At 33.9% G+C, this 17,478-nt stretch overlaps 1 protein-coding gene across 4 annotated transcripts in view; it reads right to left on the bottom strand.

Annotated features, from left to right (window-relative positions):
- LOC145292862 (uncharacterized protein KIAA0930 homolog) overlaps positions 1-17,478 on the bottom strand; it is a 96,022-nt gene that overhangs the window by 77,043 nt on the left and 1,501 nt on the right. The gene's annotated exons all lie outside the window — the stretch shown is intronic.

The raw sequence follows: 17,478 nt of genomic DNA, 5'->3' as shown, positions 1-17,478 counted from the left end.
TCAATTTAGATTACAGTGAGACTATTTAACAAAGAAAATTGTACGGTGAAAGTACAAAATAATCTATTTTTATAAACACAAACTGATTTGCTAAGAAAACAATAAGTCATAATTGTGTGCGTGTGTCCAGCAAAAAAAACACAAACCACATACGATACATCTATTAACCTTGCATACTCAGATCTAGTTGACCTCAATTTGATTATAGTAAAACATTTTTAAAACAAATAAAAAATACTTTAATAATCATTTCCTTGGGCAACCAGGCACCAAATTAGAGAGTGGGGGTGGGGGGGGATAAAAAAAAATTTTTTATTCTTACTATTAGCTGCTTCAAAAGCACTGAAAACAAATCAATCAGTTCTCAGTTTTTGTATTATATTGAATCAGTTGTCTGGTGTCGGAGCAGTTGAAGGAGGTAAATAAAAAAATTTTAAAGGAAAGATAGGTTTTTAAACTCGATTTTGGTTATTCTGTATTGCCTGCACAAATCCAATAAACTTGCGAGACAACTTTATGTGTGTTTCTCATGTCGACATAATATTGACAATATTTTTTTTTATTTACTATTGACAAAATATTTATTGGAATAAATTTTAAAATCATAAAAAATGATTTTTTTTTTACATCATGTAAAGGAAATGAGAAAAAATAAATTCAAACGATTGTGGTTGGTGGAAAATGTTTATCAATTTTTAGTGGTTAAAAATAAATTTTAAAAAAATCCATGCAGATTCCCAATATTATATTAACCCTTTACCACCAAATTATATTTTCACCTTTCAAAAAAATTTTTAAATGAAAATATTTCTTACTCTTATGGCTTGTCAACCCACTAGTATTCAAGGTACAGGTCTATGCATGGTTCAACAAGCGAATGAAGGGTTTGTTTATGTCAGTTGCATGCTGACTTCCATCACGTGTGGGTTTCAGGATTAAAAAATTTATTGCATAAAAATAATTTTCTGGTGGTAAAAGGTTAAGACTTCTATCTGATCATGGCTAGCAGAACGAGCAATTAGAACAACCTCGTATAGCATCCACTTTACATAGGAAAAAGAAGTGTAAGCCATGTTTAGTTTCAGAACAGTTTCCGATGGTTCTTTGTTCTACACAAGTCCTAGGAGGTGACTGGTTTGTAGTAGACAGAACTGGAGTTGGAATCCACAGAGCAAAAGACTCTTCTCGTGTTGAGATGGAGAAAACATGCAAAATTGCAAACAGAAAGGTTTAATATTTATGGAGCAATTCTGGTTTCTGATTGGTTGGTAGTAGAACGTGAATTAATTCGATTTGTCAGTTCCTAGAATCTCCTGACTATGCGGGATCATACCCCCATTATGGTTCAAAAATATTGTAACATACATGCATCTTGTCATGCTCGGCCTGGATTAAATGAAAAGGTTTTGTTTGAAATTCCATGTAGATTCAGAGTTCAACAAGAGGCACAAAAAGATGGGAGGTTACATTGATTGATGGAAATGGTAAACTTAAATCATCATTCCTCATCTACATAAAAAAATTATAACATCCTTGTCTATTGTCCAAGGCATCCTTATTTGTGAAGGAGTGATGAGGGGGACTATACAGGTAATATTCGTCTTGCATCAAGAGACATCCCTCTCAATATCAAAGGAAAGGTGGATAGGCGTGTTAGAAGTGTGATACTGTACGCAAATGAATGTTGGTCTTCACTCACCATAATAGAAAAGCAATAATCAGATTGATATGTAATGTTAGGTCAGACTTTGCATATCAGCTCTGAAACCCGATTGGGAAGATTAAATACACCAAAACTTGATCTGATATTTGGTTATGTTGGTTTAGCCTGTCAGCTATGTTGAGAAGAGCAATTCTTTATTAAAAAAATTTTTTAATCTTCAAATCTTGATGTAGAAGATTGGAGAAAAGTGGAACAACTAAAAAAAAACTTGGACGAAAACCAAAAACATAGAATTTAAATGGAATCAATCTTCAAGAACATCAAGATTAGAGACTGCAAGTGAAGGCTGCCAGAAAATAGACTAGTGACGAAAGGAAATAAGACAAAAACGGATATGTATGGTCATGTATGCAGAGTAAGCGAATTGGGATTTGATAAGTAAAATATTTTATCAATTGTACATCAAACGTGAGAGATCGTCATATTGTATTTTTTTTTTTTACCTTTTTACAAAGACAGTCCAAGTGTAATGTTAGTACGGTCGCAAAAGAACAAACAAAATAAATCCGAGTTGGCATTTTTTCTTTTTTAACAAAAGTATTTATTACCGTCAATCTCTAATCTCCACACGGCATATCCATCTAACCTAGCACGCGTTTCTTCCTACTGCATGCTGATCATAGCCAACCCATTCTCGCCTTCACTTTACACATTTGTCTCCTTCAGTGTCGACTTTTTTTTCTGAACACGTGGTATCCTTTTTCTTCAGATGCAAGCTGAAGCACACTTGCCAATTTGCATACGTGCCCAAATGCACTGCTAATACAATCGCTTCATTGCTGCTGATACTCTCATATGCACTCATACATGTTGCATAAGAAAACAGTGTTCCATTTCCTGTAACTCTTTCGTGTCTACCAAATCTCATCTCAAAACAATATGACCTTAAGAGTACTTGTCACCTGTCGCAGAGTCAACCACCTATTGGTTATTGCAATTGGTTATGTGACCATCATGCATATATGGCCCTCATAGAAACTAGAAGGCAGATTTCTATTAGGGTGGGCTGATAAAGGAAAAAAAGGAAAAGGACAAAGAGAGGAAAAAGAAATAATGTCCTAAGTTTCATATTTAGACGAGCATAAATATCGCTCCAAAATGCGACTTGATACAAAATGCGACTTGATACAAATCCGTATTGCATTTTGCATATCTATCGTTGCTGAGACCAAATAGATTTTAACACTGAAAACCGATTCTATCAAGTCATTAGAAGCAGATTTGTCAGCGACACTATTATTCTATTAGAGATTGTATTTTTGATACAAGACATGAGTATTGTGGGCATGTAATATATATGTGTATATTTATATTCAGAATCTAAATCCTTACCCTTATAATTGATGTACCAAACTTATATTTTGGCCCACATCGATCCTTATTCAAGGAATATGGTGTTAAACTTTTACCCCTTCATGTGAAGTACTCCTTGTGTTACTCATCAACATTCTATAAGTTATACCCCATTTTCTGCCATAGATAGTCCTCATATGATTCACTATAAATTTTGCTTATCGCTAGATAACAATAGTTAAATTCCCTTTCCCTCATAATATTTAATTTTGTTTTAAACTTTTCCACGTTTCATTTATTTGACGGAAATATTCGTTTCAAATCTTAACTAAGTGACATCATGAAAACCTAACTACAGAAAAATGTTTCTTTTTTTTTTGTGAAAAGGAAAATAAAGTTGTTTTAATCAGTTCCATGAATATATCTGATGCTATACAAAATTATAAATTTTCTTTGTTAATTAATCCAGGGAGATTTATAAGTTTCAGGTGCAAGCCGCACAAAATCACAAGACAGTCACGAGACAGAGCGAGTGGTTGTGATGCTGGTCTGCACTGCAAGATAAATCTGACTCGACTGTTTAGGTTTTGCATGCAGCGCCTTTTTTTATAGGTGGCAGACCGACTCCAGTGAAAGCTTCAGAAAAATATTTTTGAAATTCACTTTCTTTGAATGCCGATTGGATGAGAAGTCAACACACTGTCACGTGGTACAGCTATGTACTACGTCCATGCGAAAAGTCAAGGTTTTAGTTTTCATACCCGCATAGTTTGCGTGGGTGTAGATAACAGATGTACATGCAACTGGAACTCGCCCTGTCCAGCCACTCTAATGTCTATGACAAATCGCTGCAGTAGAAACCCATCCACGCTAACATTTATTGGGTGGGTTTCTACCACCATTTTGTTTTATTTCTTATTTTTAAGTCTTTGTTGAGATTTTAAAAGTATCGCAGTCACTTTTTTTTTTTTGTGTTCTTCAGTAGCGCTCAATATTAGTTTTTTTACATGGGGGTCACCACTTATCAAGGCCAGGAGGCCACTCAGGGATAAGGGTTATTGAGTGTACAGTAATCAATGAGATAGTATTGTAGTAATCATTAGTATTGGAGATTTGATAGAGTGTCTTACTTAAGGGGGCGGTTTGTCAGGAATTTGTTTATGTTGGATTTGAAGACATCCAAGTTGTAGTCAGGTGGGAAACAGGCGAACGGAAGAGAGTTCCACAGACGTGCATTTCTAAGAAAGAAGCTCTGCTCATGGAATCTACACTTTCATTTAGGCACAGATAAAGTGGGGAAAATTAATGACAGTAGTTTCAGCCAGACGGGTGTTTCTCATGAAAGACTGGCGAGAGGGAACCAGAGATTGGAGCTCAGACGAGCACTTGCCATGGAAATAACAATAAAACAAAGACAGGCTCGAAACGTCTCTTCTGTGGGAGAGAGGCTGCAGGGAAGAGAAAAGGGCATCCCCCACCAAACCACAAAGTCTATTTTGCATTCTGTGAAGGCAGGATAGACTGTTTTTAGCAGCTCCTGCCCCGATGTGGCAGCAGTACTCCATCCTTGAACGTACTTGGCTTTTATAAAGCCAAACCACATAAAAAATTTTACATTAAATAAAAACGCTAAAAACTTATTCAGTTAGGTAGAAAAGTATCTTACCTTGCGTTTGATAAAATTTGTTATATATTTGTTTTTTTGACAACTTTTTCGTACGTTTGGATTATAATACAACCCCAATATTATCGGTTTGTTCTAGCTGGATGTCAAACATTCACCCACGATTTTATTCCAACAAAGATGAGGAGGAGTCGATAATGAAATATCAATGTCTTGTGTACAACACGAAAAAAGAACGGAATCTTTGGATCTCCAGTAATTATAGGCGTGATTGAACCCGTGAAAAAGAATTTCAAAAACTACATGACGAATATACACGTTGAACCAAGTGCAGGCGAGATGCAAACAATTACACTTAAAGAGACAGAATCTTTAAAAATAATTTCGGTTGAAATAGCTGGAATAACGGGCGAACCTCTGGCATCCGATAGGATGCCCCATCCCCAGCAGAAACAAAAGAGAAAATTATATATAACGCCCTTGTACACAACACAGCCCACTTTTTTTTTTTCTTATAACTCGAAAGAAGAAACACGATAGTTAATACAGATTTTGAATTTGTGGAATTTAAATAATAATAAAAAAAAAAAAGAAAGGAAAATTGATTATAGATAAGAAATTATAGAAACCCGATCCTTCCAAACAATCGAGTGGGAAGGACGGGGCGTGGATTGAACGTCCCAATGCCATTCATTACAGCTCAACTCTTCGTACCAATTTCGTTCGGCTTGTAAAAAGAAGTACTCTAAGAACTCATATGGCAATATCATCTATCAGGTTTTATTCGGAGGAGACACAAAAAAAGTCTAGGTGTAGAAAGAGATATTTTGTACGATAAGAAGAAGGAGGTGGGATAGACGAAAAGAAAAAAAAAGCCAGGGAAATCGATATTCCCTATTCTCTGTCGCACTATTCTCCAATTTGCAAGTTTTTCGTGGGCGGACACAAAAAATAAAGATTGGTTGGCGAAGGGAAGGGAGGGGAAGTCGTTCTTACAACGTTAATAATGTGTTAAAGTTTTTTTAATTCTCAGATATAAAAAAAAAAAAAACAAAAAAAAAACACAGCAAACGATGTTTCTTAACGAAAAACTTAAAGAATAAAAATAAAATGGAATGGAATCTAAAAAACCCCATAGATTATAATTTTTTTTCCTAACCTCAAAAAAAAATAAAATAAAATAAATAAATAAATAAACTGAAAATGAAATCTGTTAATTTTTAAATTAATTTCTACTCGCAAAGCTTCCCAGGATTTCTGAAATATTTTATATCACCATGGTGCATCCTGCATCCATAATAATCGGCAGAGTAACTTTTATTAGCTCTGTATTAATTAATATAATTGTTATGGTTTGGTTCTCATCTATGTGATATGAACATTCTTTTTTTATTTTTTTTATTAATAGATTATTTGTTGAAATAAATGCAATATCGCAAAGTACAACAACCTTTTAAAAATTCAATTACAAAATTCAATCCATCAGAATACATTTCCATTTCTTCGTCAAAACGTTAGCCATTAAAAACATTAAACAAACTTTTAGGTCAATTTTTACGACGTGTCCCAGCGTATTATAAACACCCAACCACCCCATGTTAAGAACAGCTTTTGAGGTTGGGGGGGGGGAGTATTCCCGAAGCCGTTCTTAACATGGGGATGTTGGAATGTTTATAATACGCTGACTGGGGCACGTCGTAAAAATTGATCAACTTTTAAACAAATCTCCCGGGGTAACACCGAGTAGTTATAGCCAGCACTAAAGAGAGAGAGGAGGTCGTTTAAAAATGAATAGTTTTGTGCTTCCAACCCACACAATCTGTTCTGAAATCAAAATAGACGGACTATCTCGTGATGGAAGATCCGACAACGACGGACATCAGAAACATTTGAGAAAGTCAAAATATTTCAAACAAAAGCATGATTAATGTTTACATCCTTGACAGGAGGTTAGACACAAGGTCAGGTGTGGTTTGAGAAACTATTGTACATAAGCACATACATCTTGGTCTTAAAAATATTTTTTGAACAGCTCCGTCGACATTTCCGATAAGTCGTCTCCGGCGATTAGCAATAAAACTATTGCTAATCGCCTTTTCAGAGAGAAAGTAAAGCCTGGGAAGATGAGACTAGACATTGTTTTCTCTTACACCCCCCTCCACCTCCATAACCGCGCATTGCCGGATAGTTTACAAGAAATTAAACATGTTACGTGTATAGTGTGGGGGATGAAAACATAATAATATAAACACAGAACAAGATAAAGAGGAAAATTATGCAACAAATAAATGTTACCAAATGTAAGATAAGTTACTTTTTTCTCCTTACCTGGAAAGTTTGATTGAACCTTGATAATCGCCCAAAAATCGAAGATTAAAACGAAATACTGTAAGAAAACCACCCAATGTCACTAATCGTGACAAAAACGTAATTTTTACCAGTATTGTTTAATTTTCGATTTTTGGGCGATTATTGAGAATTCAAGCAAGGAAACCACCACTTTTTCCTTCGTTCTCAATCAGATTTGACACTACTTTTGTTTTAAAGTAATAAAAGGTTTTAAAATAAGTTTTAAAAAACTTATTTATCTTGCCTGTGGTAACATTTTTTCACTATTTTTTTTTTTTTTTTTCGGATGGCTTTTGTAAAATAAAAAAAAAAAGAACTAACATTTTGTCATTGATAAAATATTAATAGCGATAAGAAGAATAGTGTTTATGATAAATAATATTAAACCAAAACCACTAAGACTTTCGACCTTCGGATCGATCAGCGCACACAGGTTTAGTCCTCGGTTTGTAAAGGTCCTAGCCTGAGGCAAATTCTATTTTTTCCCCAATTCAAAGGAACTGGATTTTCCTCTCATATTAAAAACTAATTTTTTGTCTAATTCTGCCCTCGTGGGGAGGCAAGTAAATAGAGATGGTTCGGTTTTAGCAAAATCAATAGAAACACCCCTCCCCTCCCTTTCGATCTGTAGAAAATGACAACCCTTTGAAAGAGTGCTATTGACGTAAAAGTTGTGCAATCTCTCAATCGTGTGCGTGCGTTGCCCAACCAAGACTTGAACGTCTTGTTTATCCCATTGTTTAAAATTATGTATCCCGTCAGTCATGTATCAACTAGAGTAAGTATTCGAAGTCACTTAGGACTGACATTTAACCAACACTTAACCTATTAGACCATGTATGACGAAACGAGAACAATAACTCTGGATTAAATAAAGCGTTCAGTTCAAAATTCCGTATTGGTTTCAGAGTTAAAAAAATAAAATAAAATGATCATAAAGGTCGGAGGTTACAGCGGCCGAAACGTTGACCTGTTAACATTGAAAAGACACTCGAAAAAATTGTTTGGATTACGTCATCAGTTCAGTTGTACTAACGCGAGTACATTCATACCTGAACTTGAAAACGTGCTTTTTTAGAAAAAGTAAAAATTATTCAATCGGTTCACTTAATATCGGCATGCAGCAGAAATATTTTAATATTTATCTTTTTATAACCTTACAAATTTAATTATTTGAAGATTGAATAAAATTTAAACATCCTTTAATACATTTTGCTCGGCATATTTTACTTAATCTTGGTAAATATCTTTTGCAAATGGTCGATTTTAAACCAGTGGGATTAGAGTTTAAATATAGTAGTCCAGAGTAAATGTGGTATTGTGGTGACTGCTAAAGTCGCAATTATGGACAAATGGTGAAAGAACAGCTGTTTGGATGAAAGCGTTCAGTTGGAAGTAAGAAAGACAAAGGAGTGAGCACAAACTCCACTTTCGATGGTCTTGTGCCTAATTTGTAAATGGAATTTTATTTTAATAAATAATTCAAAGTGCAGTATTCGTTCTGTCCTCTAATAAAAAATCCTCCTAGACAGAGACAGTTGAAGAAAAAAAAAAAAAAAAAAAAAAAAAAAAAAAAGTGTTTTTTTTAAACAATCAATTTTAATCCCAAATGCACCCACAGGGTGGAACTGGATTTTATTATATATACACAACTCTCCCGTCGATTTCGACCCGCCACAACAACTAAGTTACACGGAAATCCACACAGATGATTTGTTTAGTAGTGAAGGCTTTGTGTAGAACCAACCACACTTGGTATTACTGCTAAGCTTTGTCGGTGCAGATGACTGTCACAGGATAGAGTAGACTGCAGGTTTTTACATCAGTTTCCTTTTCCTAAAACACATGTCTTAACGAAGATTGGGGATGCATTCTTCCCAGTGAATTAATGCGCCCCCACCACAATATATACAAAACGACCTTTGTCTTCACAGAGACAAGTAAATAAAACGTTACTTTGATTACAGAAGGCTGTACCTATCCGACATTGCCTGGGATCTGTTTTACTTTGATTTTTGTTTAGCTTTTTGTCCACACCCACCAGTTTTTGAAATTGAAATCCATTTATTATTGGATCGTTCAGACAATTTGGATTAATTCAGACTTTCATCTTGATTGTTATTTCAAAACTCCGACCTCCTTCAGATGCAACTTTTTGAACTTTGAAACCATGCAGAATTTCTTTAATTTACGAAGTTAGATTATTCTCATTCCGTCAACCATAATTTCGAAACGATGCATCTGAATGTGGAAGATTACACCGATGAAAACGTTGTAAAAATAACAACCAAGTTGAGAATAGTAGTTCCAGGTCAATCCAACTATCAAAATTTCTGAAAGATTAAATTATTAATTGAACCAAATAAAGTAATAATTTTTAAGCCGTTTATGTAATAGTATCGTATGGGTTAGACCTCTATACCGCTATTTTTAGCCAGTCTGAGAAATTGTCTTCAGATAGATGGGCTGTCGCATAGATTTCTTCCAGCCAGGTGACTGGGTAGTGTAGGATCAGGTGGTCTGTATCCTGGGGGGGGGGGGGGGCTTGCACTTTGGGCAGATTGGGAAATCTATTTGTCTCTACCTGTGCTTGTTTACTGCAGTCCTGTAATGTCTTGTTCTGATCCTGTTTGCGGCTACCCACTGCTTCCTACTATTTGTAGCAAAACCATGGGAGGCACAAAGTTGGGTCTTCAATGATGTCCCCTCCTTTGGGAGTATTGTTTCTCTATTCTCCTTCCAGGTCTCAACTGGGTCGAATTTTTTTTTTTTTTTTTGAGTTGTAGAAGAGCTTTTGGGACTCAAGTCTGGAGGTATCTGGGGCATCTTTTAAAATTTGTTGGATTGGTAAGTTCCTGGTGTCCGACTTAACATTCTGAATCCATTTTTGAGTTGCCTCTTTCCCCCTTATATGGGGTGGTGCGATTGAACTTGCTACTGGTAGCCATTGTGTTGGGATTTACTTCAGACATCCTGAGGTAATATGCATGGTTTTTCAGAGTTTTTTTTGTCAATTGATTTTGTGTTTGGTTCCAAGACCATGCAGAGGTGCAAGATTCTGTAGCAGAATAAGATTGTTGTTGTTCCGAGGACATTTTGGGAAGCTCCCATTGCGTTCCAACTACTTTCTTTAGGAAATAGTGTTCTTTTTGGCAATCTTTTTGGTGCGTCTGATAGGACAATCTTCTATCAAGGGTGATTCCCAAGTACTTGAGGAATTGATCAGGAGGGAGGGTTGCTTCACTAGCTTTAACCTGGAGGGTTCGTCTGGCCTCATGGTTGTTGAAATGGAAGACTCCTATAACCGTCTTTTTAACGTTCATTCTTAAGTAGCACTTGTCAAAGGTTTTCATAAGGATGGTATCCTCAGTCATTACTAGTTCCTCCCAGCTGTCTGATGAGCCAACACCCAGTCGTCTGCATATCCCAACTTTACTGATGTAGTTGTGGGTATTTCGTTGATGTAGATGTTAAAGAGTGTTGGTGCAAGTACTGAGCGTTGGGGAATATTTTTATTTTTCTGGTCTTGCTCTTATCTTCTCCCAGAAAGACATGATAGTGTCTGATTCCCATCATCTTTGCAAATAAACCTAATGTCTTTCTGCAGGGGATGGCCTCTGCAACTTTGAACACAAGTCTTCCCGTCCAAACAGTGTTGTATGCTGCAGAAAGGTCAATGAGGACTGCTCCAGTTTTCGTAACCTGTCTATGTACGATGTGTGGATGATAAATTGCCCTGCAGTACTTCTCTCCTGGCTGAAGCCTGCTTGTTCTTTTGGAATGTGTGGATCCAAGAAGGGAGTCTGGTGAAGATGATTCTCTAATAGTTTGTAGAGGCAGCATAGCAGGGAGATAGGTCTGTAACTTGCTGGATCATCAGCTGGTTTTCTGGGCTTGAGAATCGCTATTACTTTAGCTTGTCTCTGTTGGTATTGTTGGTGGTGGTGGTGGGGGAATCTGCTGTGTCAATGATGTTTGCCATTGCGCCAGCAATTCATTTTATGGCTTCTGGACTGAGGTGGGTGATCACATCGGGAAGATCCTGTCGACACCTGCAGCTTTGTCATTCTGTATGTTGTTGATTGCTCTTTATTTCTGTAGAGGTTATGGGTTTAGTCAGGTGTTGTTCTTAGGATTTTTATAAGATTCTCCCTGATAGAGCTCTCAAAGTTGTGGTCTGGGAGGTGTTTTCTTGTGCAACTTTGTCAGCTTGGTTCAAGTAAAATTCTTTACCACCTCCATCCATCTTTCTGTTCGGTCTTCTTGGAGGGCTTGTAGCAGTTCCTCAGCAGGGTTTTGATTTTGTGTTTGTATTCTTCAAGGAGTTTTTGTGTCCTTTCCATCCAACAGAGCTGCTTTACCCCTCTGGGTATGTTCTTTTGAGCACAAGGCTGCAAAGACGTTTTTGCTGTTTGGCGAGATTCTGGGGCTGGATGCACGGCAGATCACCACTTTGTAGTCATGTACAGCCTTTAAATTATAAGTAATCCACCCAAGTAATCAGACAGAATTTACAGACTTTCTGAATTCACTCCTGATCAATTTTTCTACACTGCCACAAGCTATTTATAAAATTATTGGATGTAAATAGCTTTCAAAAATGAAAATCACACAGGAGGATTTGCCATGAATTTTAAAGCAATTGCTTCCAAATTCCTTTCAAATTTCGAAAAGTCGGAGTAACATTTTTTCAACTATTAATAAATTAAAATGACATGTTTACAAAGTATCTAGCATGCATTAAGATGGATTCAATTTTGCACGTTTTTAGATAGGATTTTTAAAGTTATTTCGGTACTGATGAAGAATATGGATCGTTCTGAAATATTTTAATATGTTTAAAATTCATACTAGAGTTTCAGCAGTGTAACGGATAAAGTATTTAGTAAAATTCAATTATAAGTTACAGTATTCTGGAAGTTGAAGTTTCAATCCTTGGGATACAATTGCGACTTCTCAGTTATGGCCGACAGAAAGAGATTAAAGGGTTTTGTTCAAAATTCAATGGAGATTCCAGAGTTCGACAATATACATCTGAAGAAGGTCGGAGATACTTCAACCAAAATGTTAAAATAACAGTGGTTCGAAGAATCCAAATACGAATAATGTTATTATTTAAGAAAACCAGTGACGTGCAGAACTTTTTCAGGGTAAGTGCTCAAGTGGAGGAAAAAAAAAAGGGGGGGGGCAAAAATATAGTAACGAACACTGTCTCGAAGGGAGCACAAATCTATAATACATTCCTCTGAAAAGGATATTTTGAAAACAGGAGTAAAAAGGCGCAGGTGCTTGGAGATCCTTAGCACGCCCCTCCTCTCTGCTTGTCCCGGAAGAAAACCATTAACATGGCTGCGGAAGGGGCTTTAACAAATTTTGTATTTTCACCTAACAATTTAATAAACAAAGATACCGTAAAAATTTGGATCAAACTTTAAAATCCTACCTTTATAATAATAGCACGGTTTGTATTCTGTATAAGTATTGTTATTTTCGATAATATAAGTTATTGCATTTAAAAAATAAATATGGATTTATCACGAATTAAATCATTCAGTGTCAATATCAACGGGCGGACCTGGAGAATCTTGCTCCCTCCCCTTTTTAGCGGATTATTATCGAATGTACTATCAGATTATCAAGAAAAATGAGAAAATTCAATATTTAAATATTTGTTGGGGGGGGGGAGTGCTCAGTTTCTAATGAAACATTCTAGTAAATTGATCACCCATTTTAGATCCACTCGACGTTTTTAGGCCAAATTTAGCCTTTTAAAGTAATATAGCCTTTTATAGGAGGTTATTCATAAAAAGAAATTAAAAAAAGACCGAAGTACTTAAAAAAGATTAAATTCGCGAAATTTGGCCTAAAAACGTTGACCGATTCTAAAATGGGTGATCGATTTACTAAAACGTTGCATTAGAAACTGATCACCTTCTACAAATATTTAAAATATTGACTTTTTTTTTTATTATTATTGTTCTTGATGTCGGTTCGATAATAATCCGCGGGTTTGTATTACTGTACACACAGATTCGAAAAAGTTGTCAAAAAACAAATATATAACAAATGTTATCAAAGGCAAGATAAGTTACTTTTCTACAAAACTGGATATATTTTTTTTGTTTGTTTTTATTCAATGTAACATGTTTATTCAGCTCGAAAAACATGCAGTGTTTACCGATTCGAAAATTCAAGATGGCGCCCGACACTCTCTTTAACATGGTAAGTTTGGGAAAAGGTGTTATAAATAATAAACTAGACAAAATACTATTTAAAAAACACCGAATATATGTCAACTTATGTCACGGTAACATATATTGAGCGAATTTCTAACAGTATTTTGTCTAGTTTATTATTTATAACATCTTTTCCTGAACTTACCGTGTTAAAGAGAGACTCGCGCGCCATTTTGAATTTTCCAATACATCGGTAAACACTGTATGCATTTCGAACTGAATAAACATGTTACATTGAATAAAAACACAAAAAATATATCCAGTTAGGTAGAAAAGTAACTTATCTTGCCTTTGATAACATTTGTTATATATTTGTTTTTTTGACCACTTTTTCGAATCTATGTGTACAGTCATACAAACCCAACAGTAACACTCGAGAGATATCGATGTAGTCCCACATAGGGAATATGTCTCCCTATTCAAAACGGGATGAATTCAGCGAAAAGGAAGCAACATGTTAACATAATACGACTGTGAAATTTATTGCATTAAACACTAAAATACATGCATCATGGCTAGGAAATTAATATTCTATAAAATAATAAATAAAGGATATATTTATTTATATTAAAAATGTAAAATTAACGAAATTTTCGTATTGGAAATATTTTATACAATCTCACCTTTTTGAAAACAATATCTGAAACTAGGTGTATTTATCCGGCGTTGTCCGGATGAAAACATTCTCAGATAAAGAGCTTAGAGAAAAATAATTCAAAATATAGTTAGGTTTACATTTTTTTTTTTTTAATTAAAAATTTGTTGTTGCGGGTTTTGGTGCTGCTACACTATTGTCGAAATTGGAGACGCCATTTTTTTTCACGCACTTGCTGTCCAAATCCATGGGAGACATCATTATGGCCGAAGCATGAAATAAATAACAAAATTAAACTTACGGAAAGAACTATGAAAAAAAAAAAGTAAATAAAAAAAATGAAAGAGAACATATATCCGTAATTGTTTAATTGAAAATGTTTCGATTTAATTAATGAAAACGGGAAAGTTTTTTTGTTTTTTTAATTAAAAACAGAAAATGAATTGACCTGTTCATAATGCTTTAAACTGGGCGAGCGTCATTTGAAAACCAAAACATTTATTGTATAAAAATTTATCAAAATATAATTAGAAAAACATTTATTGAAAAGCTCCAATACTCGGTTTGGTTTACCAAGTTTCTGGAAGTAATAAATGATACTTTTAGTTTAATTTAAATCTTTCCGGAAGCAATACATGCTAATTTTGGTAAATTTATTCTTTCCCTTTCCGGAAGCAATCGTTTCGGCCATATAATGATGTCTCCCATGGATTTGGACAGCAAGTGCGTGAAAAAAATGGCGTCTCCAACTTCGGCAATAAAGTGTAGAAGCACCCGGCTTTTTTCTCGGTGTATTTTTTTTCAATAAATATTCGATTAATAGTAAAATAAACCAACGTTGGAGGTGAGAAACACAATCTTGTTTAGTCTTAGGTATAAAATATGCAGAATTAAAAATAAAATTTTAGATCGAAATTTTAAAAAGGCGAGAAGTTTTGAGGTAAAGAAATGTAAAGTTTTAATATTAAAAAAAAAATATTTAAAAAAGGCTGATAAACTTTAAAGAAAACAAGGACATTTTTAGTAGGAAATAAACATTTTCACGAGTTTAATATATTTCGAATCCAGATTAGTTTTTGTTTTTCGAGTTAAGTGATTTTTTAGGAAATGGATTCATGGCACAAAAATTTTCGGAAAATATGGAAATCATATTGTGATAATTAAAATAAATTATTTAATGAAAACAGCTGTTTTAGGGGAAAAGTTTTAAAATTACAGTACTTGTGCAGACTGCAGAATACGGGCCGTAAGAATTTAGAAACCCATTCTTAAAATGGGAAAGGAGAGTACATTTTATAACTATTCTATACTGTCACTTAATTTAATAAACGAAAAGTTGCAGTTATGTAGTACATAACTTATGTACCGACCGCGCTTTTATTTTTTTATTTTTTGTAAAATTGTACCTGCTTTCCACCATAACATTTTCCTTTAAAATGATGAACTTTAAACGTTTTCGTATATGCTTAAAACGAATATCAAATGTAAATTTTCCGCAAATAAATAGTTTTCCGGATATTAAGCAATGTCATTTCTCATGTTATTGCTGGTGGTCATCTTGGCAAGCGCTTCCGCGTAGTGCGTACAAAGTAGCAATAACACAAGAAATGACATTGCTTAATATCCGGAAAACTACTCATTTGAGCACAACTTGCATGCGATATTCGTTTTCAGCATACCTGAGGGTTTGTATTACTGTACACAGATTCGAAAAAGTTGTCAAAAAAAACAAACAAAAAAAAACAAATATATAATTAATAAGGCAAGATAAGTTACTTTTCTACCAAACTGGATATATTTTTCGTGTTTTTATTCAATGTAACATGTTTATTCAGCTCGAAAACCATACCGTGTTTACCGATGATTGGAAAATTCAAGATGGCGTCTGACTCTCTTTAACACGGTAAGTTTGGGAAAAGGTGTTATAAATAAAAAAAAAAACTGGATAAAATACTGTTAAAACTCGCTCAATATATGTTGCCGTGACATAGGTTGACATATGTTCGGCTGGTTTTTAATAGTATGTTGTCTAGTTTTTTATTTATAACACCTTTTTCCAAACTTACCGTGTTAAAGAGGGAGTGAGGCGCCATCTTGAATTTTCCAATACATCAGTAAACACTGTATGTTTTTCGAGCTGAATAAACATGTTACATTGAATAAAAATACGAAAAATATATCCAGTTAGGTAGAAAAGTAACTTATCTTGCCTTTGATGTTATATATTTGTTATATATTTGTTTTTTGACAACTTTTTCGAATCTATGTGTACAGTAATACAAACCCGGTAAAATTTTACCCAAAGATACCATAAAATGGCATTAAACTTTTGAAAATCCCGTTAAAAATGGCACAGACTGTTCTAACCCGTTCTGCAAAAGTACAAAAATTTCATTGCAATAATTTAATGCCGATTGTCTTTTTGCAGAGACATTTTAATATTTCGTTAATTTTCATAATTGAAAATAAAATTAAAAAAAAACAAAACAAAAAAAAACGCTGTAAAATCACAAATGACGGAACAATTTAAGAAAATATGCAAAATATAAACAATTGGCGCACGTATGAAAGAGGTACCTCCTTATTTATTTATTATTATTTCTTTTCGTCTTTTTCAATTTTTTCAGATTATTATCGAATGGATACTAGTCGACCAGATTATCAAAAAGAAAAATTTAATTCAATATTTGAATATTTGTAGGTGATTTTTAATGCAACGTTCTAAGTAAATCGATCACTCATTTTAGAACCACTCGACGTTTTGGGGCCAATTTTCGCGAGTTTAGCCTTTATTTTTTATTTTATTTTATTTATTTTATTTTTTTTAAAAGTAGTTTAGCCTTCTCGTGGAGATTTTAAAAAGCAAAATTAAAAAAAAAATAAAAAATAAAAAAAAAGACGAAAATAAAATACAGAGGAGGGGTACCGCTTCCATACGCGCACCATCGCACCAACAATTTATTAAAACACTTCTCTTTAAAAACAAAAAGGAATCGATATTAAAGATTTTTTTTTTTATTACATTTCAAATTTCAATATTAATTATAAATAATTAATATTGAATGTTTTGAATTTGAAACGTAAACATTTTTGTTTACAATGTATGCAGAAAAAGAACTTTTTGGAATTCAATTTCTGAAAATAAGGATTTTATTTATAACTTAAAATATTTTGGTGCTAGTGCATAGTGATATCCGCGCTTTTTTTTTTTCTTTTAATAGTATTTAAGATAATTAAAGTTTTATGATATGTCTTTATTAAATTGTAAGATTAAAGTACAGAATATGTACAAAACAAACACTCCCTCCCCATGTTAAGAATGGCTTTCTAAATGTTATTTCAGCACGGTGCAAAGTGCACTAGTGCCAAGTTTTTCAAAGTTTATAAAAGATTAAAATTCATTTTAATTTGCGAATTAAACGAAAAAATGAACTTCAGAAAAAATATTGTGCTCAGTTTATTGTTGTATTGTAAAAAAATACAAAAATAAAGTGTTAACTAAATGCTTGTTTTTAAGTTTAAGAAAAAAAAAATTAAGATGGTTTTAATAAAAAAAAAAAAAAATAGCGTGTAATTTCGTGTTACAAGAAATAGAATGCGTAGTGTGTTTTTTTAATTGACGCTATAAGATCTTCCATCAATACTTTCGATTTCACCG

The sequence above is a fragment of the Euprymna scolopes genome, chromosome 14 (genome assembly GCF_053919585.1).
Source record: "Euprymna scolopes isolate OS-2025 chromosome 14, ASM5391958v1, whole genome shotgun sequence".
NCBI classification, from domain to species: domain Eukaryota; kingdom Metazoa; phylum Mollusca; class Cephalopoda; order Sepiida; family Sepiolidae; genus Euprymna; species Euprymna scolopes.
This window is presented reverse-complemented; position numbering and strand designations above follow the sequence as displayed.